The sequence below is a fragment of the Bos indicus x Bos taurus genome, chromosome 9, assembly GCF_003369695.1.
Source record: "Bos indicus x Bos taurus breed Angus x Brahman F1 hybrid chromosome 9, Bos_hybrid_MaternalHap_v2.0, whole genome shotgun sequence".
NCBI classification, from domain to species: Eukaryota; Metazoa; Chordata; class Mammalia; order Artiodactyla; family Bovidae; genus Bos; species Bos indicus x Bos taurus.
In genome coordinates, this window is record NC_040084.1 from 41,175,611 (window position 1) to 41,201,844 (window position 26,234).

At 38.4% G+C, this 26,234-nt stretch overlaps 1 protein-coding gene and 1 long non-coding RNA gene across 2 annotated transcripts in view; both read left to right on the top strand.

Moving 5' to 3' along the window:
- The window catches only part of SESN1 (sestrin 1), a 114,504-nt gene that overhangs the window by 8,895 nt on the left and 79,375 nt on the right, over window positions 1-26,234 (top strand). The window lies entirely within an intron of this gene.
- LOC113898270 lies at window positions 394-5,276 on the top strand. The gene is made up of 2 exons (XR_003512595.1): window positions 394-3,077; window positions 3,161-5,276. It is a non-coding gene; the product is annotated as an uncharacterized LOC113898270 (long non-coding RNA).

Consider the following 26,234-nt stretch of genomic DNA (forward strand, 5'->3'; position numbering starts at 1 on the left):
GTGGGTTGCCATTTCCTTCTCCAATGCATGAAAGTGAAAAGTGAAAGTGAAGTCGCTCAGTCATGTCTGACTCGTAGCGACCCCATGGACTGCAGCCTACCAGGCTGGTCTGTCCATGGGATTTTCCAGGCAAGAGTACTGGAGTGGGGTGCCATCGCCTTCTCCGGGTATTACTGCCTACAAAGGGCAAACTGGAAATTTAAGTCACACTATGGCAACACTGGGGCTTCCCTGGTGGCTCAGAGGTAAAGAATCTGCCTGCAATGCAGGAGACCCGGATTCGATCCCTGGGTGGGGAAGATCCCCTGGAGGAGGGCATGGCAACCCACTCCAGTATACTTGCCTGGAGAATCCCATGGATGGAAGAGCCTGACAGGCTACAGTTGTAAAGAATCGGACACGACTTAGTGACTAACACACAAACATGGAAACATTATTTTATGCTTTGCTTTTTTTCCTGTTGGTTACTATACCAAGTTAAACTAATGTCATTAAAGATACATTTACCATGACATTTGTGTATAGAATAAAAAGTACTTTAAAAGATTCCAGGTTTTTTTTTTTTTTTTTTAATGGTTTTTCACTGAAGATACTTAGGAAGTTTTTGTAGGATGACTGCTAGGACCATTTATTGGATTTTCACAGTAGCCATTTTTATTGCTGAAAGCATGTGCACTACTAATGGACTGTCACCATTTGTGACATGAAAAGTTTATATGAAAAAAACTTGTGAAATTTGGCTGTGAAAGAATTGTCTTCTCATATTCTAGTCTCTCATATAATTACTTAAAAGAATCTAATTCAATTGCAATGAAATCTGGAATTACCTTAGGAAAAAATGAGATACTTTTAGTGTTATGCTTTAAATTTTACTCTTTTTTAATTTTAAAAGGGAAAGGTCTTCATAGGTTTATAAATTATTACTTATAAAATTACCTTCAAACTACTTCCTAAACTTTTAAACCATACTAAAGGAAAATAAAGTTTATGAAGTGAGTTTTGTTAGTCTTATTACCCAAATAAACTTTCATATATACATATTCATTAAATGAATAGTATTAGTGTTTTAACTTAAATATATGTATGTTTTTTTAAAAAGTTACCTAGGATAATTTGTCAGTCCTGTGTGTAATGGTTCAGTAAAGTCTAATTAGAATCTTAGTTTACTCTTTCTCTAATTAGAATTTTAGTTTACTGGTAAAAATGAGCATTTACTGTTCTGACACTTTAGTGTTTGACAGGCATTGCACAATCATCTTTAAACTTTACATGATTTCATTTTCTAGCAAGTTGGCAGGTGTTAGCTGTCTATAATTATAACTGAGTAATTTTTCAAATGCTATTCATAGCCTAAACACAGTAAGAAATTCTTCCGATCATGTGATAAAGACCAAGCCTTGCAAAATAGTGGTAGGGTGATATGTTCAGTGGTACTAAAGGACATATTTAAGAGAAGCCTTTCAAAAGTGATTTAAATGATAGGGAGATGGGTTTTCTCAAAAAATAAGATCTCTCAAAGTCATTAATAGTGATTATACCTCACCAAATTAAGGTGTGTCTCTTTTTTCATCTAACAAGTAATGCATAATTTGACAGACTTAAAGGATAAAATCTATATTCAGTTTTGTTGATGACAGAGATTGAGTATAAGAAATAATTGAAATTTTATTGAGGCAGTATAGATTTTACCATTGAACCTAGGGACTGATGTCTTTTCAGTTTATGCATGAGGTATTTACTCTGTACCTGCTATATGCCAAGCACTGCGCTTATATATCTTTTGACATATCAGAGGAAAGGCTGTAAGCTTCTCTTAATTTTAATAATGATTCAACTTTAAAAACAAGGGAAGCTATTGCTTTCTTTTCCTTGATTTTTTTTCTTTTCTTATCTTCTATTTTAAATATACAAGAGTTTCACTTTGACCAGAGATGCTACTTCAGAAGGTTTAAAGATCGGGGATGTGCTTTACTAGCTATACGCTCATGAATAAATTAACCTCTGTAGTCTGTTTCTTCATCTGTGAACTGACATAATTTTAATAATATGCCTCATGATGTGATTATAAAAATTAAAGATCATATTGGTAAAGCATTTTGTTAACTTTAATATACTGTACCAACTTAATTACAAATAAATTTTGAGATTATTCATCTGCAATATGTGGGTAATAACAATACCACTCTCATAGGGTAGTTTCAAGAATTAAGTGAACAATTAAGTGTGTAGAAGTGGGCATGGTTCATAGTAAGTGCTCAGTAGATATTGGTGATGGTGAATACTGATGACAATGAAGGTGAAGATGATGAACTTATCTAGGTCTTTTAACATGAATCAAACTCCAAACTGGCATTACTTTAGGATTATTATGTCATATATCCCACCTTTTGTGTTCACATGTATTTACACCTCTAATTGCCTTTTGTATGGTAAATTTTAATATATTAGCTGATTAATGCTGACCTCCACTTTACCCAAGAGTGCTTCTAACCAACCACTGCACAGGGTAAGTGGTAGCCTTACCCAGAAGCTTGCCTTATGAGTGAGGCAGATCTGTGGCATCCATCCCCTCCTTGGAGTTGTCTCCCTTTCTAGTTTGTCAGCCTGGCACCGGTAGGGAGGGGCTGCAGGCAGTTACACGTGTCATCCGGATGCTTCACTGCCAAGGCCTATGCTTTAATTATCTGTACAACAATAGGAGAGAATGGTCAAAACCATGAGCTTTGGAGTTAGTCAGACCTGGCTGTAAATCCTACTCTGCCAAACTTTGTGACCTTGGGCAAGTTATATAACCTCCTTAAGCCTCAGTTCCCTCCCAGAGTTGTGAGGATTAAATGAGGTAACATGTGCAATGTTTACTGTAACTCAGTAAGCACTCAGTGAATATTAACTATTAGTCTTCTGATCTGCCCTCACAGTGTGATTGGGGGAGCGGAGATGGGAAGTTGAGCCCTCTGGTACCATCTGTCCTTTAGGGGACCAAGTCTCTGGGATACTGGAAAAGTTTTAACCTGCTTTCAGGACCCTTGGCCCTATAGAATAGCAACTTAGAAGAAATAACACCTCTAGGAACCAAGGTAAGGGTTTTGTGAATATTGTTTTAGCACTCTTGGAAACTGATTTCTCCCCTGAGATCATGCTCATTTATTATTCCACTTAGGAACATTTGACTTTCCAATGTATCTTCAAGGATATAAAATATAGAAAAGCAAATGGTGGCTTGTCAAGCAACTGAATCCTCTGTGCCTCGTCCATTCACGTCTGATACTTCAGGCGAGTTTGCTGCAGAGACTGCTTGCCTTGAAGGTCTACTGAGGAGATTAAAGCTGCACCATCAGTGTTCCTGCTCTGCATCCTTCAATGGGAGCTTGAGATATTAACCAAAAAGTCCCCAAATGGTCCTTTCACTCTTGTGGGATAACTGGCCTGGCCTAGACAACTTGATATGATTTTAGAAACAGAGTAACTAAGCAAAGATTACATTGCCCTAAAGATACCCCAGAAGTGACAAGGCTTGAAGAGATTTTGTACCATGTTTGATTTGAATTTGCTTCATTGGGTGTGGCAGGTGTCTTTCAGGTTCCTGAGCTCCCATACCTGCTCCCTGCCCACATTGATACAAAGTTATCTTTTCTTCAGCAATCTCAATCTTTCTAGTTTTGTAGAATGTGTATTTTTGAATGTAGTAAGGATAGGCATTCTGTATGTGAAACCTAGTTCTTAACTCTCTTCATATATTCTTAACCCTTTTCATTTAATCTTTACCACACTGTAAGAGTAGGTATTATTATCCCCATTTTATGCATCAGGAAAAAAAAAAAAATCAAGGCTCAGATAGGTTAAATAACTTGCCCAAAGTATCATAGCTTAGTAAGAAGAAGAGCCAGGTTTCAAACCCAGGCAATGAGACTCCAGAGTCTAGGCTTTTCAATGTTATACTGCATTATCTGAATAAAACTTTAATATCAGCTTCCTAATAATGAAAATATATAATGTTTTCTTTTCCAAATTATTTTTCCTTCAGGATGAAATGTGAAACCACATTTCTCAAGTATTATTGAATTGCATATCAAATTCCTTTTAAGCCCTGACCCATCTTGAGATTGTATTTGAATCCTGATGAATCTTTGTGTTTCACTGTGGCACATAATTTTCATTATGTCGTCATTATAAATTTCAACTGATTGCAAGAAGGTGCTAGACTGTGATCTTGGAAATATGATATATAAAAGGCTTATCTTTACATTAAGAGATTACCAAATAAGATGATTTCTTTAGTGAACTGCCTAAAAGAAAATTTGGTATATTTCCATGGGTAATAGACTCAAGATTAGCTTTGAATGTTAAAAGAGCATTCTCCTAGCTAGTTCATTGTTGCCATGACAGTGCTGGCAGTGCAACTGTTGTAGTAACTCCTTGCAATGATCTTATTTTAGACCCTAATGTTTGCAGTGCTGAACATCCCCTTCCCCGCCCCACAAGTAACTAGTGGAAAAGTACTGGTTTTATAACTGGCTTATGGCTTTGTAGCTGAAAGACTGCACTATTGTGGGCTTAAAAAAAAATAGTGTAGGAGTGTTGAGTGTTTTTCCCGTGGATTATAAATGTTTGAAATTTCCCAAAATATGGTATTGCATTACATGTCATACAGCAAGTTGTTTACAGCTAAAAAGAAAAGGGGCCTCTATTGTCTTTTTAAGAAATCGAGCCCAGATTATATCATGACTTTGAGCTCGTGTATTAATAGAAATCATTTTTCCATTTGTATGTTTCATGTGCATATTTTAAAGTCTTTAGATTGTTTTATTTAGTTATTTTGGAAAATTATCTTCAGAATCATAAAGGATTATGTTTAAATAGTGTAAAAGGTATTTTCTTCTTGTCCTTTCCATAGTTCAACATTTATCTGATTGAATTGGAACATTTTAATCTTGATTTCTCAAATTATGAACTAGAGTTATGAAATGATTTTAAGAAATTACCCAATTTGAACTGTGTACTTAAACTAACATAATTGTTTAGGCATTCTTAGCTTTGTTGCCTGTAAGTTATAAATTCGATTTTTAAATATTTCATTGATATTTTCTAATTGTAAACCCCATTATAACTATACTTTTAAGCACAAAATATTTTCAAACCTGTAATAGTAAGTGCCATTTTGTGTACTTTTGCATACCCTTTATTAGGTCAGAGTTTTGGTATCCATGGCATGTGCACTAAAAATACAGTATAGCATGATGAAAATAATAATTATGGCAATAAATCTTATCAAAGAAGATGAAAAGTCTAAATATTATACTTCTTTCATTGGTGTGACAGCTATAAACAAATGATTACATTTGCTTTTTTTTCCCCTAAATGCTGTATTAAAAGTTTACTTCATCTTCCATAGATGCTGAAAATTTAAACAAATCTTGTGTGATTGGGCCTGTACTGAGTGTTGGAGTATGGGTGTCTGGCAAGCCCTTTTCTTTTTTCATTCTAACATACACATTTCTAAACAAAAACTTGACTCCAAGCTAAAGTTGTGTTTGGCTCTTCCAACAGGCAATCAGTATTTTAACCTTTATTTTATTATTATTAGTTCCTTTAGTGCATTTTATTATTATAAATAAATCCTTAGTGGTGGTTGTTCTGATTAAGATTCTAATTCCAATTTATACCGGTGTTTGGCTCCTTCTTTGAACTTGGAAGTGGTTGTGTAGTCAAATGTGAAGTCAAACCTGTACTACATATTTGTATTGAATGCTTTTTATTTTTGGAACAAAACTAAATTATAGTTCTTTTTCCTTTCACAAAATAATTAATAGCAGGATTTTTTTCCCTGAACCTCAGTATACCTCTAGCTGACCTCCCTCTCCATTCAAAGCTGAAATGGAAATACTTTTTTAAAGTAAGAATTCATTTAGAATTTTTCTTTGTGCCTAGCACTGTTATGAGATATAAAGAGAAGCTGAAAACATCACTACTATCAAGAGTTTTGCAGTGATTTGGAGAAAATAGATTAAGAACAAATCAACACTTTCACTAAAAATGTTAAATTTTATGATAGTGTGTTGACAATAGTGTGACGACAATAGTGTGACTCTTAATGGGATTGTATGTGCATAGTAACAATTCCACATCTAAGAAATCATCTGAATTAAGATTTATGTATGATAATCTCTATAGTCTCATTTATGATATAAATGTGTTGTATTTATCCATTATTATATATAAGTTGGTAACCTAAATATCCAATAACTTATTAAATTATGGTGCACTATATAAAGGACTTGAACAGTTATTGAAAGTTGTTTTAGAACGTATAAGAAAAGAAAATATATACATATATTTAAGTCGAAATGCAACTTTTAAAATAACAGACCACACACACACATATATATATATATTTATAGAGCAGGGAAATGTCAGGAAACCTGCTTGTACTAAAATAATACTGAAAGTCTGGTTCTCTTTTAGAGGTGGGATTGTTGGAGATTTTAATTTTTCTTTTTAGAATAATCATTAATAAATACTTAATTTTATTGAGTGCTTACTATATGCCAGCCTTTGTTATTAGCTTTTGGCATACAACATTTGCAAGATTTGCAAGTGGGTTATGGGTTTTTAGGAAGCTATCTTCCCAAAACAAAACAAATATACAAATATGGATACCCTCCTTGCTGGGAGATTAGATTAAGTTTCTGCTTTATTTAGCTAAGGAAACAGGAACATCTCAAAAGCTAGGCTGTCTCATGGAGAAGAAGCATTTAGAGCCGGCTTGGGTGCTGCTTTCCCTGCCCCTGATGCTCCTAAAGATGGTGCAGCTGCTGGTGACACTGCCTGTGTCAAACCAGATCCGCAAAACTCACTTTTTACTGTATTACTGCCTTTTTGTATTTGAAGTTTACATTTGCATTCTGGAAGAATTTTTACAAACTACCCATGCACTTCCCTTGAAGGCCCGTTTCACTGCAATATCTAGTTTTGTAGATACAGCCATTCTCTGATGTGAGTTTTACATTTTATAGATGAGGAAACAGATTAAGCAACTTAACTCAAGTAGTGAATACTGAGAGTCAGGAAGTGAAGTCTTACTCTTCATCCTCAAGCACTAATCTGTTTTCCTATAGCTTTTTGTTTTTGTTCTTGAGCACACATTACTTTCATATTAGAAAATGACTTAAAATCAATGTGAAAAAATTTCGTGACATATAAAGTGTTAAAGCAATTCAGCGCAAGGAAAGATCAGAATGGGTTGGGTCATAAAGACAGCTTAGTGGAGCAAATAAATTTTAATGTAATAATTAACTTTTCTTCTCAGCTTATCTGTTTGTTTACACAAGTACACACTGCTGCTATCCCCAACATGCCCAAACCAAACCTCTCATGACTGGCTGTAACTAATGCTCTGTTGTTCTTTCCTACAGACTAAGTTTTGGCCTCATTTTTGTTTCCTTTTTGTGGCTCCCCCCCTCCTTTTTTCCTTTTGCTGTCTGTCAGTGCATGTAAGAATATATAACTATGACTTTTGTCGAAGCTTCTTCTCACTATACTGTTGGGCATTATAAATAAAACCCCTTTAGCTTGGCAGTTTCCATGTGGTGATACTATCATAAAGACTGAGCTGGCTAAAAGGAGTTGTAAAAATTACATTAACTATGTTTAAAAACTCATTGAAGGAAATAGAACTAAGATCTTAAATATTATCTGATGATCTAACCTTACAGCATAAACTAGAGCTGATAGTCAGTATGCGCTGGCACAGCAGTACTTGTCAAAACACTAAAGTATTTTCATACTAGTTGGTAAATAGTAAACAAATTCCAGAAAGCAATAAAACTAATAATATATAGTCAGGATGAGTGTTTGTCTTAGAAAACCACACATGCACCTTAGATTCATAGTCTGGTCACTAAAACATGGAGCTAGGAGTTTTGCTCAGGTGTTCTGTTATTTATTTCAGATGTTGAAGGTGCAAAAGCCCTTGGGTAGGAAGGAGAGACCAGGCAGGTGAACTGAGGAGAACCTAATCTGTAAACCCACAAAAGAAATGGCCAGTTGTGCCAAGGGGACAAGCCAGGTCCAGGCTTTTGTGTGACTAGCGAGGCTGCCATAAGCCAGCGACAGAGACTCTCAGGGTATAGTCTCTCAGGTGGGCCTGAGAAGTCTCTTTGTGTAACAGCTGAATTAGTTATCTATTGCTTCATAACAAGTTCACATGCTATGGGAAGGATTCAGTTCCTTGAGAGTTGTCAGATTGAGAACCTCAGTTCCTTGCTGGTAATTGACTGGCAGCTCTCTCTGTTCATTGCCATGTGGGTCTCTCCACTTGCTTCTGCAGAGAGAGCACCTGAGAAGAGCCAGAGACAAGGTACCAGCGAATGAATGCCAGCGTGACAGAAGTCAGTCTTTTGTAACCAAATCTTGGAAGAGACATGTCATCACTTCTACCTTAATCTGTTCATTAGAAGCAAAACACAAGTTCAGCCCATACTCAAGGGGAGCATATTACACAATCAAGTGAATGACAGGAGACAGGGCACAGATCCTTGGGAGTCATTTTAAAGCAACTTACCACAACAACTTATCTCCTAAACTAGGTGCTGGGGAGAATTGACCTCCCTGCCTACCATGAAGAGAGTTATGCGTTAGGTTATATGTCCAGGAACGTAATTAATGCCTGGAAGAGAGTGCAGTCCAGCAAGTGATAGTGTGAGGCCAGGCTCTGCCCCTCTCCTCAGCCTTGCAACCAGTCTCCAGATAAAGGAGCCTCACACCAGGGCCCACCAAGGTTCAGTTGGAGAGGCCCGTCCACCTCTCTCTGGCAGCTTCTTGGTCTTTTTTTCCTCCATCTTCCCCCATGTGATCCTGTTATTCCCATGTGATCCTAGGAAATTCCCTGATTCCCACTCTTTGTCCCAATATAAAAACAGCATTTGTCCAAAAGGTAGAAAGTGGCAGACAGCTTTCTTTTCATCTTTCAATGACTATCTAATAAGTTATGAATCAAATCTCAGCTGTATCTATGATTTGAGGGGAAAGGGAATTAAAGCCAAAAACACTTATATTGTTGTCCAGTCACTCAGTCGTGTCCAACTCTGCGACCCCATGGATTGCAGCATGCTAGGCTTCCCTGTCCTTCACTGTCTCCTAATTTGCTCAGACTCATGAACATTATGGTGTTGATGATACCATTAACCATCTCATTCTCTGTTGCCCCCTTCTCTTCTTGCCCTCAATCTTTCCCACCATCAAGATCTTTCCCAATGAGTTGGCTCTTTGCAATAGGTAGCCAAAGTATTGGAGCTTCAGCATCAGTCTTTCCAATGAATATTCAGGGTTGATTACCTTTAGGATTGATTGTTTTGATCTTGCAGTCCATGGGACCCTCAGGAGTCTTCTCCAGCTCCACAGTTTGAAAGCAGTTCTTCAGCGCTCAGCCGAAATGGCAACCCACTCCAGTATTCTTGCCTGGAGAATTCCACGGGCAGAGCCTGGTGGGCTGCAGTCCATGGGGTCGCAAAGAGTTGGACACGACTGAGTGACTAACACACCAGCCTTCTTTATGGTCCAGCTTTCACATCTGTACATGACTACTGGGAAAACCATAGATTTGAGTATGCTGCTGCTGCTGCTAAGTCACTTCAGTCGTGTCTGACGCTATGCAACCCTATAGAACACAGCCCACCAGGCTCCCCCGTCCCTGGGATTCTCCAGGCAAGAACACTGGAGTGGATTGCCAGTTCCTTCTCCAATGCATGGAAGTGAAAAGTGAACGTGAAGTCACTCAGTTGTGTCCGACTCTTAGCGACCCCATGGACTGCAGCCCACCAGGCTCCTTCATCCATGGGATTTTCCAGGCAAGAGTACTGGAGTGGGGTGCCATTGCCTTCTCCAGATTTGAGTATACAGGACCTTTGTCAGCAAAGTGATGTCTCTGCTTTTTAATATGCTGTCTAGGTTTGTCATAACTATTCTTCCAAGGAGCAAGCTTCTTTTAATTTCATGGCTGCAGTTACCATCCATGGTGGTTTTGGAGCCCAAGAAAATAAAATTTGTCACTGTTTCCATTTTTTTCCCATCTGTTTGCCATGAAGTAATGGAACTGGATGCCATGATCTTAGTTTTTTGAATGTTGAGTTTTAAGCTAGCTTTTTCACTCACCACTTTCACCCTCATCAAGAGCCTCTTTAGTTCCTCTTTGTTTTCTGCCATTAGAGTGATATCATCTGCATAGCTGGGGTCATTGATATTTCTCCTGGCAATCTTGATTCCAGCTTGGGATTTATCCACCCTGGCTTTTCAAATGATGTACTCTGTATATAAGTTGAATAAGCAGGGTGACAATATACAGCCTTGATGAACTTCTTTCTCAGTTTTGAATCAGTCTGTTCCATGTCTGGTTCTGACTGTTGCTTCTTAACCTGCATACAGGTTTCTCAGAAAACTTTTATGAGCATTCTCAAATTGAATAATAATAATATTGTTATTGAATATTATTTTGTTGAATAACAAATAATTATCATTTAATTTAATAACAAACATTATGGCAAACCTAAATTTTTATTCAAATATCCAAAATCCAAATTGGTATGCTTTACTATCAATTTTGTAGTTTCTAAGAGAGAAAAGATGAAATAATTTCTGTTTTCATTTTATAAGCCCCAGTTCTTATAGATTTTGACTATTGTAAAACCGGACCAAAATGATTATATAACTGAAAGCAATTTAAAAAAATTGTACTCCACTGAATACAATGTTAAGTTGAGGCTAGGTTTCTTTTTTTTTAATTGTAGAGAAATCTTTTAAGTTTAAAAGATTATTTATAATTTTTATCATATTTGATTTTTAGTATTTTGGCCAAATATTTGGTGAAAATTAAAATATTTTCCATGTATATTTTAAATCAAGGATCAGTTCAGTTCAGTCGCTCAGTAGTGTCCGACTCTTTGCGACCCCATGAATCACAGCATGCCAGGCCTCCCTGTCCATCACCAGCTCCTGGAGTTTACCCAACTCACGTCCATCAAGTCAGTGATGCCATCCAGCCATCTCATCCTCTGTCGTCTCCTTCTCCTCCTTCTCCCAATCCCTCCCAGCATCAGGGTTTTTTCCAATGAGTCAACTCTTCGCATGAAGTGGCCAAAGTATTGGAGTTTCAGCTTCAGCATCAGTCCTTCCAATGAACACCCAGGACTGATCTCCTTTAGAATGGACTGGTTGGATCTCCTTGCAGTCCAAGGGACTCTCAAGAATCTTCTCCAACACCACAGTTCAAAAGCATCAATTCTTCAGGGCTCAGCTTTCTTCACAGTCCAACTCTTGCATCCATACATGACCACTGGAAAAACCATAGCCTTGACTAGATGGACCTTTGTTGGCAAAGTAATGTCTCTGCTTTTGAATATGCTATCTAGGTTGGTCATAACTTTCCTTCCAAGAAGTAAGCGTCTTTTAATTTCATGGCTGCAATTTTAGATATTGATATTTCTCCCGTCAATCTTGATTCCAGCTTGTGCTTCTTCCAGCCCAGCGTTTCTTATGATGTACTCTGCATATAAGTTAAATAAACAGGGTGACAATATACAGCCTTGATGTACTCCTTTTCCATTTGGAACCAGTCTGTTGGTCCATGTCCAGTTTTAACTGTAGCTTCCTGACCTGCATATAGGTTTCTCAAGAGGCAGGTCAGGTGGTCTGGTATTCCCATCTCTTGAAGAATTTTCCACAGTTTATTATGATCCACACAGTCAAAGGCTTTGCCATAGTCAATAAAGCAGAAATAGATGTTTTGCTGGAACTCTTTTGCTTTTTCGATGATCCATCTGATGTTGGCAATTTGATCTCTGGTTATATGTAAAATCTCCAAATGCTAACAATAGTTACCTCTAGGCTGTGGTTCATACTCTTTTACACTTTTCCAAAATGTTTATGATGGATACTTCTGTTTCTTCTCATAAGACCAATGAACATATCCCATTGAAAGGAAAACAAGCTCAGTGCACCACTCACAGCAGGATGACCTTTATGGTATGTAGAACTTGAGCATACTCTCTGAAGTGTTTCTTCAAATATGGTATATACTAAGTTTTACAGATTTAATTCTTTAATTTTCTATAGAAATACCTTTCTTTTAAAGACCTTGGCTGTTGATAAAGCAGATTTTCTTAATGCATTTTGCATTTATAGGGTTTTTTGTCTTCACACTGAAAATTTACTCTGAATTTTCAGCTTGTTGTAGCTTTTATGAACACTAGATGGCACTCTTACTCAACTGAAATCCAGCTTATCGATCATATTTTGGTGCTGTGAGCCTTTCAAGAGTTGGATGTGCAACTGAAGAATGCTTGTTTCCCTTTTGTTTTTAGAGGGAGGGAGTTTGGGGAGAAGGGGAAATTTTTCAGGTTTAAGTAGCTGAGCTTATATGGTTCAGTTTTTTTTTTGTTTTTTTTTTTCATCTATCCAGAAATCACCATGTTGATAATAGTGGTAATCAGTCCTTCATTCCACAAATGTTTATTGAGCACCTGCTGTTTTTAGCACTATTCGAAGCACTATGTACTGGAGAAGGAAATGGCAACCCTCTCCAGTGTTCTTGCCTGGAGAATCCCAGGGACGGGGGAGCCTGGTGGGCTGCTGCCTATGGGGTCACACAGAGTCAGACACGACAGAAGTGATTTAGCAGCAGCAAGCACTATGTACATCAATGGGCAAAAGAGATTAAAAAATCTCTAACCTCATATAGCTTACATTCAGTGCTTGGACTGTTTCTTCGTGTGCCATTCTAAGTACTGTGCTTGTATTCATCCATTACCTTACCCATTTAATAAGAGGAAGCTTAGGCACAAAGAGGTTATCTAATTTGTCCCTATTCACCTGGCTAGTTGTATACATGACAAAGCTAGAATTCACATTCAAGCATTTAAGTCTCTGAAGTTTATTCATTGTAACACTATTCTGACTCCAAAACCAAAGAATATTTTATGATTGATTCTGTTGAATGTAAATAATATAAATTTACCTGTTTATATTTGTCCTCTGCCTATGGAATTCTCTGGGCAAGAATACGGGAGCGGGTAGCCATTCCCTTCTCCAGGGGATCTTCCCAACCCAGGGATCAAATCCAGGTCTCCTGAATTGCAGGCTATTTGGTTTTATATTTTAGTTTTATGTTTTAGTAGTACTGTGTTTATAAAGAAAATAGAGTAAGGCCAGTAGTACGCTATGAAAGTTTCATGATTTGGGGGAGGAGTGGGCAAATTTACCTTCCTCTAATAAAAAAAAGTTTTATGTAACTTAGGATAATTTATAATTATACTTGTATTTCTGAAGGACCAGAGTTGTATTTAACAACATACTTATTGTAAGCCACTAAGTGTAGAGGGAAAGTTAGCCACCACAGAATAAAAATATTGATGACTAATTCATATACAGATAATTGATAGTAAAACTTGTCTTCAGGGAAGTGGAAATAATTAGTTCTTAACAGCTAGCGAGGTGCCTTTTGTTTTTTTGCTGCAAAGCTGTATTAGATTACAAAACTGTATTTTTGATTTGATTGGGCTTCATGGGTGGTTCAACAGTAAGGAATCTGCCTGATTTAATCCCTGGGTAAGGAAGATCCCCTGGAGAAGGAATTGGCAACCCACTCCAGAATTCTTGCCTGGGAAATCCCACGGACAGAGGAGCCTGGTGGGCTACAGTACATGAGTTGCAAGAGTCGGACACGACCAAGTGACTAATGATAACATGTTTTTGATTGCTAATAATTAGAGTTCATGTTCTTTTAATTAAATGAAATAATTAGTAAAAGAGAATCACTGTTGTTCACCAGGGAATAGATAGAAGTTTTTGCACAAGAGATTGATTTTGGCAGATGCTACAGTTTACAGATTCTTAAATTGGGAATTTTGCCTTTTCTAGGGCCCTGTGTACCCTATAGATTGAATGCAAAGCTGTGTACACTGATGAGCTTTATTTCTTGGGGGAGAGCCCAAGTTTTATCAGATTTTCCAAGACGTTATAACCCTAAAAGATTAAGAACTACTGCAAAAACTAAGTGACCCACTGCATATTAAACTTGCTTTTCTTAAACTTTAGAGATAAGTTCAAGTGATTGAAATCTGGGAGTTTTATACCAACAAAGGGAAAATTTTGCTGATTCAATGTTAGCTTATCCCTCTTGGTCTGCTGATCCTCTTGTGGTATATCTGGTGATATTGGTACTTGAGTTACTTATGTTTGTCATAAACTGGGGCAGGCCCACACCTGGCAGTTTAGATATTAAAAGTTCAAGTCTTGCTTCAAGACTGTTAAGACCCAGAGAGCCCAGCTGAGCACAGCAGCACTGCCAGCCACTGAAATTTGGGGGTTGTGGTTTTCCTCAGCAAAAGTTCACTAATACAGAAGTTGGAAATAGTCATACTGGCAGGGTCCATATCCTGGTTCTTCTAGCTGTTTAACCTTGGACAAGTTACTCAACATCTCAAGTTTTCAGTTTTATTACCAGCAAAATAAGACAATAGCACCTCATATCAGTGAGATAATAGCACCTTTATCTCTAAGGTTCTCAGCATAGTGCCTACCTTGGTACTTAGTATGGCAAAAACGTTAAATCTATCCTTGTATATGACTCAGTTGTCTAAAATAATGAGTCTTCTTACCTGCTAGCTCCTTATGTTGATTTATTTTTCTTCTTAGCCCCAAACACTACCTGACATTGTTACTAACTTAAGCTTACTTTTTGATTCTATCTGCCCTACTAGGTTGTAAGCTCCTTGAAGATGGAGACTTTTTCTTGTTCATTTCTAGGCTCCTTAGGATAGTGCTAGCAAATACAAACAGATGTCCAATTAACTAGCAATGTCCATCTACCCTCCCATCTGCCTGTATCAACTGCAGCTTCAAAATGAGGTAGGTAGACCAGGAGGAATGTCTCTTTCCCTAACTGGGATAGCTGAAATTATAACTTAAAAAGAAATAGTAATCTCTTTAGGCCCTCTACTGCGGCCTATAGACCAGTAGCATCTGTCATCTAGGAAGTTGTTAGAAATGCAGAATCTCATCCTCACCCTAGTCCTTCTGAATCAGATTTGAATCCCCAAGTGACTGTAATGCACATTATAGTCTAAGAAGCACCGTGTTGACCATTTTAAGGATTTTGGATTTTATCTGAAAAATAATGGAGAACCCACTACATTTTAGGTTGGAGATTACATTTTCAGATTTGTTATTTAAAATGATCACTCTTGTGTCAAAAACAGTGGTTGTCTTTGGAAAGGGAAACCTTTTGACTGGGGACAGAGTTGGGACTGATGCTTTTTTCAGTGTACTGTTTCCCAGATTCACTCTGATACAGCCAGCACGTAGCCTGCTTACCCTGTCCTCCTATTCCAACCCCACTCTTTTGACTTATACCAAGAAGACTAGACACCTGCCCTCATATCAGAACTCTATGCACACCACACATATAGCTACCACTTGCCCACTTCCTGGACCTAGAGGTGTCCTGATGGGCCCTGTGTTCAGCCAAAAGGAGGACAAGCCATAAAGCCTTGGAAGAGGGCTTAGCCCATTTGGGCGGAGAGTCCCAGGATTCAAGTACTTGGAACATGATCTGGATGAATATGTCCTTGATTCTGTGTATAAGTGTAAGTGTAGTCGCTCTGTGGTGTCTGACTCTTTGCAACCCCGTGGACTGTAGCCCACCAGGCTCCTCTGTCCATGGGATTCTCCAGGCAAGAATACTGGAGTGGATTGCCATTTCCTTCTCCAGGCGATCTTCCCGATCCAGGGATCAAACCTGGGTCTCCCACATCACAGGCAGATGCTTTACCCTCTGAGCCACCAGGGAAGTGCTCTTCAGCTACTGGAGGGGTGCACCTGAAAGAGGCCTGTAATGAGCCCTCTAAAGTGCAGGGACACCACTGTTTAGGTCTCAAAGATGTAATGCCTTTTTGTACCTTCTATTTTCAATGTATTTTTTAATGTGAATATATTACCTACATTAAAAAATAAGATATAATATTAAATCATAATAAAATTACATGGGCTCCTGTGTGGGAATGGATAAGAGGGGTACAGCAATGCAAGCACAAAAACCAGTTAAAAAGCTATTGCAGTGTTTCAGTAATAATTGATACAATGTTTTGGACTAGCAGGCTTCTCTGATAGCTCAACTGGTAAAGAATCCACCTGCAATGCAGGAGATCCAGGTTTGATTCCTGGGTTGGGAGGATCTGCTGGAGAAGGGATAGGCTACCCACTCCAGTATTCTTGGGCTTCCCTTGTGGCTCAGCTGGTAAAGAATCTGCCTGCAATGCAGGAGACCTGGGTTCGATCCCTGGGTTGGGAGGATCCTCTGGAGAAGGGAAAGGCTACCCACTCCAGTATTCTAGCCTAGAGAATTCCATGGACTATACCCATGGGGTCACAAAGAGTCAGTCAGACATGACTGAATGACTTTCACTTGAATTAGCAGGATAGTAATGAAGATGCAGTTTCAACTGCTTTTTCATTTGAGTATTTCACTGCTAGGTTGCTTAGATTGCATAAACTCAGTATAATTTTTTCTTCAACAGTATGTGGGATTTAAGGATTTGACCCTTGGTTATTTGTGTTTTTACTCTGCCCTCAGGTTTTATTATGGTTCATTAAAATTCCAGACTAAAATCATTTTCACAGAACTGTGGAGATGTTCCATCATTTTCTAGCACCAAGCCACTCCAGTATTCTTGCCTGGAAAATCTCATGGACGGAGGAGCCTGGTAGGCTGCAGTCCATGGGGTCGCTAGAGTCGGACATGACTGAGTGACTTCACTTTCACTTTTCACTTTCCTGCATTGGAGAAGGAAATGGCAACCCACTGCAGTGTTCTTGCCTGGAGAATCCCAGGGACGGTGGAGCCTGATGGGCTGCTGTCTATGGGGCCACACAGGGTCGGACATGACTGAAGCGACTTTTATAGTGGAGAAGGCAATGGCACCCCACTCCAGTACTCTTGCCTGGAAAATCCCATGGACGGAGGAGCCTGGTAGGCTGCAGTCCATGGGGTCACTAGGAGTCGGACACGACTGAGTGACTTCACTTTCACTTTTCACTTTCATGCATTGGGGAAGGAAATGGCAACCCACTGCAGTGTTCTTGCCTGGAGAATCCCAGGGACGGGGGAGCCTGGTGGGCTGCCGTCTATGGGGTCTCACAGAGTCGGACATGACTGAAGCGACTTAGTAGCAGCAGCAGCAGTGTTTATAATGAGAAATCTTATGTAAGTCTGAGTCTCATTCTTTTTTAATGAAACCTGTTTTTGTTTGTTTTATTTTACCTTTCTCTGGGAACCTTTTCTTTTGCTCCAACTTAAAAAAAAAAAAAAAAACAACTCTTGAACAGATCAATGAATAATGTAGTAAATACCAAGTATCCTTAATTCATAAATTAACGTTTTGCCACAGTGCCTTTCTCTAATTTTTTCTCTCCTTTTGCTGAACTTCTTGAAAGTTACAAGCACTTCTCCTCTAAAATACTTTATCCTATATTTTCTAAGGACAAGGATGTTCAGGGAACTTAAGATTTTTTTTTCATCCTTAGAGTTTTGAAATATTGTTAGTATGTGTTAGAGTGTGTGTGTGTCTCTCTCTCTCTACCTATCTTTTATTATTAATCATTGCAAGGGCTTCCGTTGTGGCTCAGCTGGTAAAGAATCCACCTGCAATGTGGGAGACCTGGGGTCAATCCCTGAGTTGGGAAGATCCCCTGGAGAAGGGAAAGGCTACCCACTCAAGTATTCTGGCCTGGAGAATTCCATGGACTGTACAGTCCTTGGGGTCGCAAAGAGTCAGACATGACTGAGTGATGTTCACTTTCACTTTCTCCTTCTTGGTTATATATACCCTCAAGCAAATCTCTCACATGTTAGAGTGTGTGTGTGTGTCTCTCTCTACATATCTTTTATTATTAATCTATTGCACTCCATGTCTTTCAATATAAAGATTTGAATCTCAAACTATTCTTTTTCTTCATTATCTCTGTTATATCTGTCCTTTTGGACCTACTGTTAGGTGAGTATTAGAGCTCCATCTTAATCTTTTCCCATATGTCCTTTTTTTTTTTTTTTTTTTTTTGTCTTTTTTACTCTACACCCTGGAGAGTTCCCTCAAATTTGTCTTCCAAATTATAAATTAGCTCTTCAGCCTGGTTCTGTTCTTTAATGCTTCTGCTGATGTGTTTATTCAGTGGTGGTGGTTTAGTCCCTAAGTCGTGTCCAACTCTTGCAACCCCATGGACTGTAGCCTGCCAAACTCTTCTGTCAATGGGATTCTCCAGGCAGGAATACTGGAGTGGGTTGTCATTTCCTTCTCCAGGGGATCTTCGGAATCCAGGAATCAAACCTGGGTCTCCTTCATTGCAGGCAGATTCTTTACCATCTGAGCTACGAGGGAAGCCCTGTTTATTCATTAGTAATGTTTTTAATTTTCAAGAACTCTTTCTTATTCTCTGATTGTTCCTTTCTCAGAACAACCAATTCTTGTATTATGAATATTTCATTCTCTGTAATCTCTCTAAGGATGCCAATATAATTTTTAATTAGTTTCTTTTCCTCCCTGCTGAATCAGCCAGGATTCTGGCAGGAAATGATGGCACACTCAGATGGGGTGTCTGAAGAGAATTTAATGAAGGTGTGGGCAGAGTTAAGGGAAACCAACAAGATAATAATCATTTTGAACTAGCTATGAACGTAAAGGGACAAGGTCTGGAAGAAGTTACTGGAACTCCATGAAATTTACAGCTATAGGAAAAGTCTGCCCGCTTAACAGGAATCGTGGCCTTCAGTAGAGGAATATATTCATTGCTAGCCCTCAGCCTGGCAGAGAGTAAGTGGAAGAATAAATACCCTGACCTTCTTCCCCCTGCCTTTTAATTTGTTAGTGCCTCTCACTGGAAGAGTGAAATTATAAGCCAAATGGCAAGGGAACCCCAGTGATACAGTCCATAGGTCAGAGAGATGATTTAGAGAGGCAAATAGAGAATATATGACATGCCTATATTGTATCAGTTTCACGGTGTTTAGGAAGACATCTTGATGGGTGGATTGGGCTGTGAAAAGAGTAGCACTTTGGGCTGATGTGGTGTGGTAGAAGATCAGTCAGTCAGTTCAGTCACTCAGTCATGTCTGACTCTTTGCAACCCCATGGACTGCAGCACACCAGGCTTCCCTATCCATCACCAACTCCCAGAGCTTGATCCAACTCATGTCCATCTAGTCAGTGATGCCATCCAACTATCTCATCCTCTGTTGTCCCCTTCTCCTCCTGCCTTCAATCTTTCCCAGCATCGGTCTTTTCCAGTGAGTCAACTCTTCATATCAGGTGGCCAAAGTAGTGGAGCTTCAGCTTCAGTCCTTCCAATGAATATTTAGGACTGATTTCCTTTAGGATTGACTGGTTTGATCTCCTTGAAGTGCAAAGGATTCTCAAGAGTCTTCTCCAACATCACAGTTCAAAAGTATCAGTTCTTTATAGTCCAAGTCAGACATCCATACATGACTACTGGAAAAACCATAGCTTTGACTAGATGGACCTGTGTTGGTAAAGTAATGTCTCTGCTTTTTAATATGCTGTCTAGGTTGGTCATAGCTTTTCTTCCAAGGAGTACACATCTTTTAATGGTAGAAGATAGAAGGTAGCAGCAAGAATAAATTGTTTGGGTGAATAGTCAAGGTGAGAGCAGTTGGGAGCATTATTATTATTATTTTTAAAGATTTGAGGATTCAGAAACAAGGGAAGAGAGGGAGGATAAGATTGGAATATAGCTATTGGAATGAGAGTCTGCCGGTGAAATGGATCCCTTTGAAGTGTTTACATTCATTCTTATTTGCATTTGGAGAACAATCATATTTAGCATTTAGTTTTAGGAGAACTTCTCGATTCTTACAAGACTTTTACACTCAGTGACTATCTGTTAGTGATGCCTTGGAGATTGATGGTGGGGTGGGCACTGTGCAGGGGGAATGCCATGAGAGCTCGAGGAAGTGTGTTACAGTGTGGAGGAGCCCACAGTAAAGGTGACACAATTCCTTTGTGCCCAGATAAACTGGATCTCTGTGTTTAAGAAGCAGAAGTTATATAGTTTGAGATTCAAGTTTTTGTTGAATAATAAGGGCTGCAAGACAGTGGGACATCCAGAATGCAGGCTCTTGTGGCCATATGATCTTTTAGTCATCAGAAAAGCAGCTAGATTAAATGGTATTAGGATGAAGATTTAAAAGAATATATTTTAAGTAAATCTAAGGGAACAATTGCTTTTCTTAATATTGCACCAGAATAACTGCGTCCAAGGAGGTGAGATGATAATAGCTTTTTGTCCTCCCCACCCCACCCCTCCCCCCACCCCCACCAGATCTGTTGGTTTTGTATTCTAGTAGTCCCTTGGACTTCAAGGAGATCCAACCAGTCCATTCTGAAGGAGATCAACCCTGGGATTTCTTTGGAAGGAATGATTCTAAAGCTGAAACTCCAGTACTTTGGCCACCTCATGCGCAGAGTTGACTCATTGGAAAAGACTCTGATGCTGGGAGGGATTGGGGGCAGGAGGAGAAGGGGACGACAGAGGATGAGATGGCTGGATGGCATCACTGACTCGATGGACGTGAGTCTGAGTGAACTCCAGGAGTTGGTGATGGACAGGGAGGCCTGGCGTGCTGCGATTCATGGGGTTGCAAAGAGTCAGACACAACTGAGCGACTGATCTGATCTGATCTCTTTACTACTTCATATGTGATTTATGTTAGCTGTATTGCAGGTCTTCATTGATGCTTGACCCAAAGAAATCAATTTTTCTCTGCATGGACTCTCAAACTTTTAACAGTTTTACTGTTGTAATGTGTTTCCTGTGAAAGCAGTCACTGTTTCTTCTTTTATCCTTTAAAATAGTTGATTTATATCTATTGGATATTCAAGGAGTTTAAGAACTTTCACCATTTTAGATGTCTTCTTGGACCCCTTGCAACCTCTACTCCCCTTTTGGTAGTTTTTAATACTTGTTCCTTAGACTTAAGTTAACTTTAGAGTTACATTGTTGTTGTTCAGTCACTAAGTTGTGTCTCTGACTCTTTGCGACCCCATGAACTGCAGCACACTAGGCTTCCCTGTCATTCAGTATTTCCCTGAGTTTGCTCAAACTCATGTCTATTGAGTCAGTGATGCCATCCAACCATCTCATCCTCTTTCATTCCCTTATCCTCTTGCCTTCAATCTTTCCCAGCATTGGTCTTTTCCAGTGAGTCAACTCTTCATATCAGTTGGCCAAAGTAGTGGAGCTTCAGCATCAGTCCTTCCAATGAATATTCAGGGTTGATTTCCTCTAGGATTGACTGGTTTGATCTCCTTGCAGTCCAAGGGACTCTCAAGGGTCTTCCCCAGCACCACAGTTTGAAAGCATCAATTCTTCAGCTCAGCCTTCTTTATGGTCCAGCTCTCACATCCATACATGACTACTGGGAAAACCATAGCTTTGACTTTTGTCAGCAAAGTAATGTCTCTGCTTTTTACTATGCTGTCTAGATTTGTCATAGCTATTCTTCCAAGGAGCAAGCATCTTTTAATTTCATGGCTGCAGTCACCATGTTGATTGGAGCCCAAGAAAATGAAATGTGCCACAGTTTCCACTTTTTACCCATCTACTTGCCATGAAGTGATAGGACCAGATGTCATGATCTTAGTTTTTTGAATGTTGAGTTTTACTCTTATTTCTTCTTCAGAGTTATATGATATTCTTAATTTTATCTTGTTATGTTTTGGTCTGCTTTTTATTGATTCTGGTAGTTGGGTTGTTCTATGATAGATTTTCTAAAAGTGAACATTTATTATTCTGTCATCTTCCTAGAAATCCCACTGGCTCTTTAAAAAATTTTTAATTGGAGGATAATTATTTTATAATATTCTTACGGTTTTTGCCATATATCAGCATGAACTTGCCATAGTCATACATGTGTCCCCTCCCTCCTGAACCTCCCTTCCCACCTCCCTCCTCACCCCATCCCTCCAGGTTGTCACAGAGCACCAGCTTTGAGTTCCCTGCATCACACATCAAATTCTCATTGGCTTTTTTTTTTACCCCTAAAATTAAATAACTATTTGATAATTTTCTTGGGTTTCTAGTCTGCTGCTGGGTTATTTAAGCACTTTGAATCTTTTTTTTTTTTTTTCATTAATGGCTCTTTCAGAGCTCCCTCCAAGATAAATTCATTTTCTTTACATCATATCACACATTCCTGAAAATAGAAGACTATCTAGTTGACTTCTTTGGCTTCATTTTTTATTAAATTTAAAGGCCAGCAGATAATCTCAGTACTATGATACATGTCCAGATCTTAGTTACCAAATTGGTTTAATTTTCCTAAGGGAAATAGAATAGACCCACATATGAATAATACCTATTTTCTTTTTCATCCTATCCCAGAGGGTTTCACATGACTTTCTTATCCTCACTACAGGGAAGAAAGAGAAGTAGTAACCCTACCCCTTCCAAAAACAAAAACAAAACAACAACAACAACAACAACAAAAACCATAGTAACTAATCTGTGCTTCCTAAACAGGCTTATGCTTGTTTTTCCCTTTATTAGGAAGCTACAGCAAAGGATCTAGGGGGAAAGAGATATGAACAGAAATTGTAGGTTTGTGTCTTTTTATTAATTTATAGATATATTAACCTAAAAATCAAGATATGATATCTAACAAAGTATTACCTGTGAATATGAATATTAGAATTAATTTGGATGTAAAAGCAGAATTTCTAGAGTATTATCTTAGTTTCATAATTTTACCTTCCACTCTGTATATATTAGTAATTGTTTTATCTGTTTGGAAAATGTCTTGTTCAGAATTTGAGGGGCAATCTCATTCTTAGCTACCTTAGGCTCTTTACCTTACATTAGACTAAAAAGAGTTCTTATAAGAAACCTTCAGTGTTTTGGTTTTAGACTATAATTATAGGTAGTATTTTGTATTATAATAGAAAAAAAGGTATTACTATATTTTAAAGAAAATAAATTATATTTTTAAGTTTTGTTATTAATATTTTTATTTCTTTAGTAAATGGACACTATTTTGTGATGCTGAGAAAATTACTATCACTCTGTCCACACATGTCTGAAAGACAAATGTGTGATTCAGAGCCTTTCTACACCTGAGTACACAGGTACTTTATTTTGGCTTGTAAGCCTTGTCCCTGTTAAGCCCAGTAATCTTGTTTTTTCTTTTTTTCAGTCCTCTAGTCATCTCATATTACCTTTGAAGCCACTTTAGAAAGAACAACTCTGCTTCAGAATTTCCTCTCCTTGTCTCCATGATCATAGAGAAAGGAATGTGTGAGAGGGTCAATTAAATGATTTTAAAAACTTAAGTGAGTTTGTATTTTAGTTATTTAGAGCACAGTAGATTACTATTTTTAAATTGAATAACAAAAAGAAACAAGTCTATGAAGATTGAATGAGTAAGTGGAAATAGGAAAAGAAGTTACTAAATACCAACATTCTTATAAAGCTGAGAGAGGCACTATAATAATAACAGTATCGGCGAAAACAATATTTTTATAAACCTGGAAGAACACTGATAATATTGGATTGGCCAGAAAGTTCTTCAGATTTTCCCATAAGATGGTACAAAAACCCTGAATGAAGTTTTTGGGTAACCCAATAATGATTCTCAAATATGCCTATATAGTTAAGGAATATAAAAGTTTATGAAAATTAAGGCAATTGATGTGAAAATTAGGGATAATAGGGAAAGAAAATTTTAAAGGGTTAATTCTCTATTAATTGGGGAGACTGAAAAGGGAGAGAGATTGAAATAAGTATAAAATACTAAGTTTGGCAGCTCAGGAAGTTGGTTCAATAACAGAAATTGTTGGGATACATATTAGGGTAAACTACCCAAGTTAATTCATATGTCTTATTCAAATAACACAGTTTCATATGTGAAAGGTAACTATATGTCACAGTTAATGAAAAAACTAAGAGCATACAGTACTGTTATTGGTAACTGTTTTTATATTGTTACAGCATATTTGGTAATCTGAAGGTTTGCAGATGATAGATGGGTGTATAAAGTACAAAAGAGAGGCCAGTTTGTTGTTTTGCCTCTGTTACATAAGTAGAGAACAAAGTGTTACTAGTTTATGAACACAGATTTTGCCAACATTATATTATCAGTGATGCATATTTGTTACATTCGATATACTCTCTATGGTTTTCTTTTTTCCTTTGCTTTCTTTTCCTTTCCTTCTCCTTTTCTTTCTCTCTCTCCCTCTGCCTCCCTCCCTCCTTTCCTCCTTTCCTCCCTCTCTCTCTCTCTTTCTAATATTTGATATTCTCTAAGCTTGTCAAAAAACTAGCTGGTTATGATCCATGTTTTGATTTGGTGATTGATGATGGCTTGTGGGCTTTCAGATCTTGCCTTTTGTTCTCAAGTACTACATGCTGTCCTTAAATCACTTTCCATTTTGTTATCAATTAGTATGTCACGGGGCAGAATATTATCTGCATAGCTGAATCCATGATGCTTTAGGGTCAAGTATACTAAGGCAATGGCACCCTACTCCAGTACTCTTGCCTGGAAAATCCCATGGATGGAGGAGCCTGGTAGGCTGCAGTTCATGGGGTCACTAAGAGTCGGGCACGACAGAGAGACTTCACTTTCACTTTTCACTTTAATGCCTTAGAGAAGGAAATGGCAACCCACTCCAGTATTCTTGCCTGGAGAATCCCAGGGACGGGGGAGCCTGGTGGGCTGCCGTCTATGGGGTCTCACAGAGTCAGACATGACTGAAGCGACTTAGCATAGCATACTACCTCCAAATATAGCCTTATATAGGGCCTGAATCACCTTTAGGTTTTTTATTGACTCTAAGCATATAATTCAAGAATATAAAGGTATAGCTGTTTAATTATTTGGAATGTTCATAGCCTAGAGGAAAAAAGGGGGTTGGGAGAGGAATCCTAAAAGTTTGCAGATATCAAGCCAGTTTAATGACCAGGCTAAATATTAGTTCACAAAGATCCTAAGACTATTTCATGATGATCTGACCATTTGTTGTTAGTTTCCATGTTGTGAATTTCAGTTAATTCTTTGGATCCAAAATTATGCACATGGCTCGGTCTTATTCTATTTAGTTTAGCATTGATATAAATAGAGTCAAAGTTAGGGTGAAATAGGAGAAAACCTAAAATTTTCAAGGTTTTTTTCCTTTAAAAGTATAACTATTTTCAGGTATTTTTAGATACCAGATGTGAAAGTTTCTTTTTTCCCCTCCATAAAATGCTTTATTTACTTCACAATATACAATGAATATCTTTTTACACAAATGTCTAAAGCTCCCCTGATAAGGGATTTATAGACTGGAGGGAAGATAATCAGATTAAAAGGTGTAACACAAGACTCACCCAATGAAAAGTATATCAAAAGATTAAATCAGCAAAGGTACACCCAAAAGATGCAAAGGGGAAACAGCAGTGGTCACAGAATTAATCTCAGAGACCTCAGGATTCAAAGATTAGGCAAATGGCAGGAGAGTGAGGAGGCATAGAGAGTTCCTTGGTAGTACTATCCTAAACTTTCTCTTGATAGTTCTCCTCTCCTTTATGAACATTTCCACATCCTCTTCATCCCCTCCCATTCATCATTGTCATTGAACTGCATGCTGGGAAAGGCCCATGGGGAATTTGGGGCAAATAATTGGTCTACTTCCTGCAGCCTACTGGCCTTTCCCTACCCTGGTGGCTCAGATGGTAAAGCGTCTGCCTACAATGCAGGAGAACCCAGGTTCAATCCCTGAGTTGGGAGGATCCTCTGGAGAGGGAAATGGCAACCCACTCCAGTATCCTTGGCTGGAAAATCCCATGGACGGAGGAGCATGGTAGGCTACAGTCCACGGGTCGCAAAGAGTCGGACATGACTGAGTGACTTCACTTTCTTTCCGTTAATGTCTGTCCTCCACTAGTGTGAGGCTTCCTGTAGGTAGAGATCCTGCCAGGTTTTATCATCATTTATTTCTCTATCACTCAGTTTTTGTTGTTGTTCAGTTGCTAACTCATGTTCGACTCTTTGCAACCCCATGGACTGCAACACACTAGGCTTCCCTGTCCTTCACTATCTCCCTGAGTCTGCTCAAACTCATGTCCTTTGAGTCGTGATACCATCCAACCATCTCATCCTCTGTCACCCCCTTTCCTCCTGCCCTCAGTCTTTCCCAGCA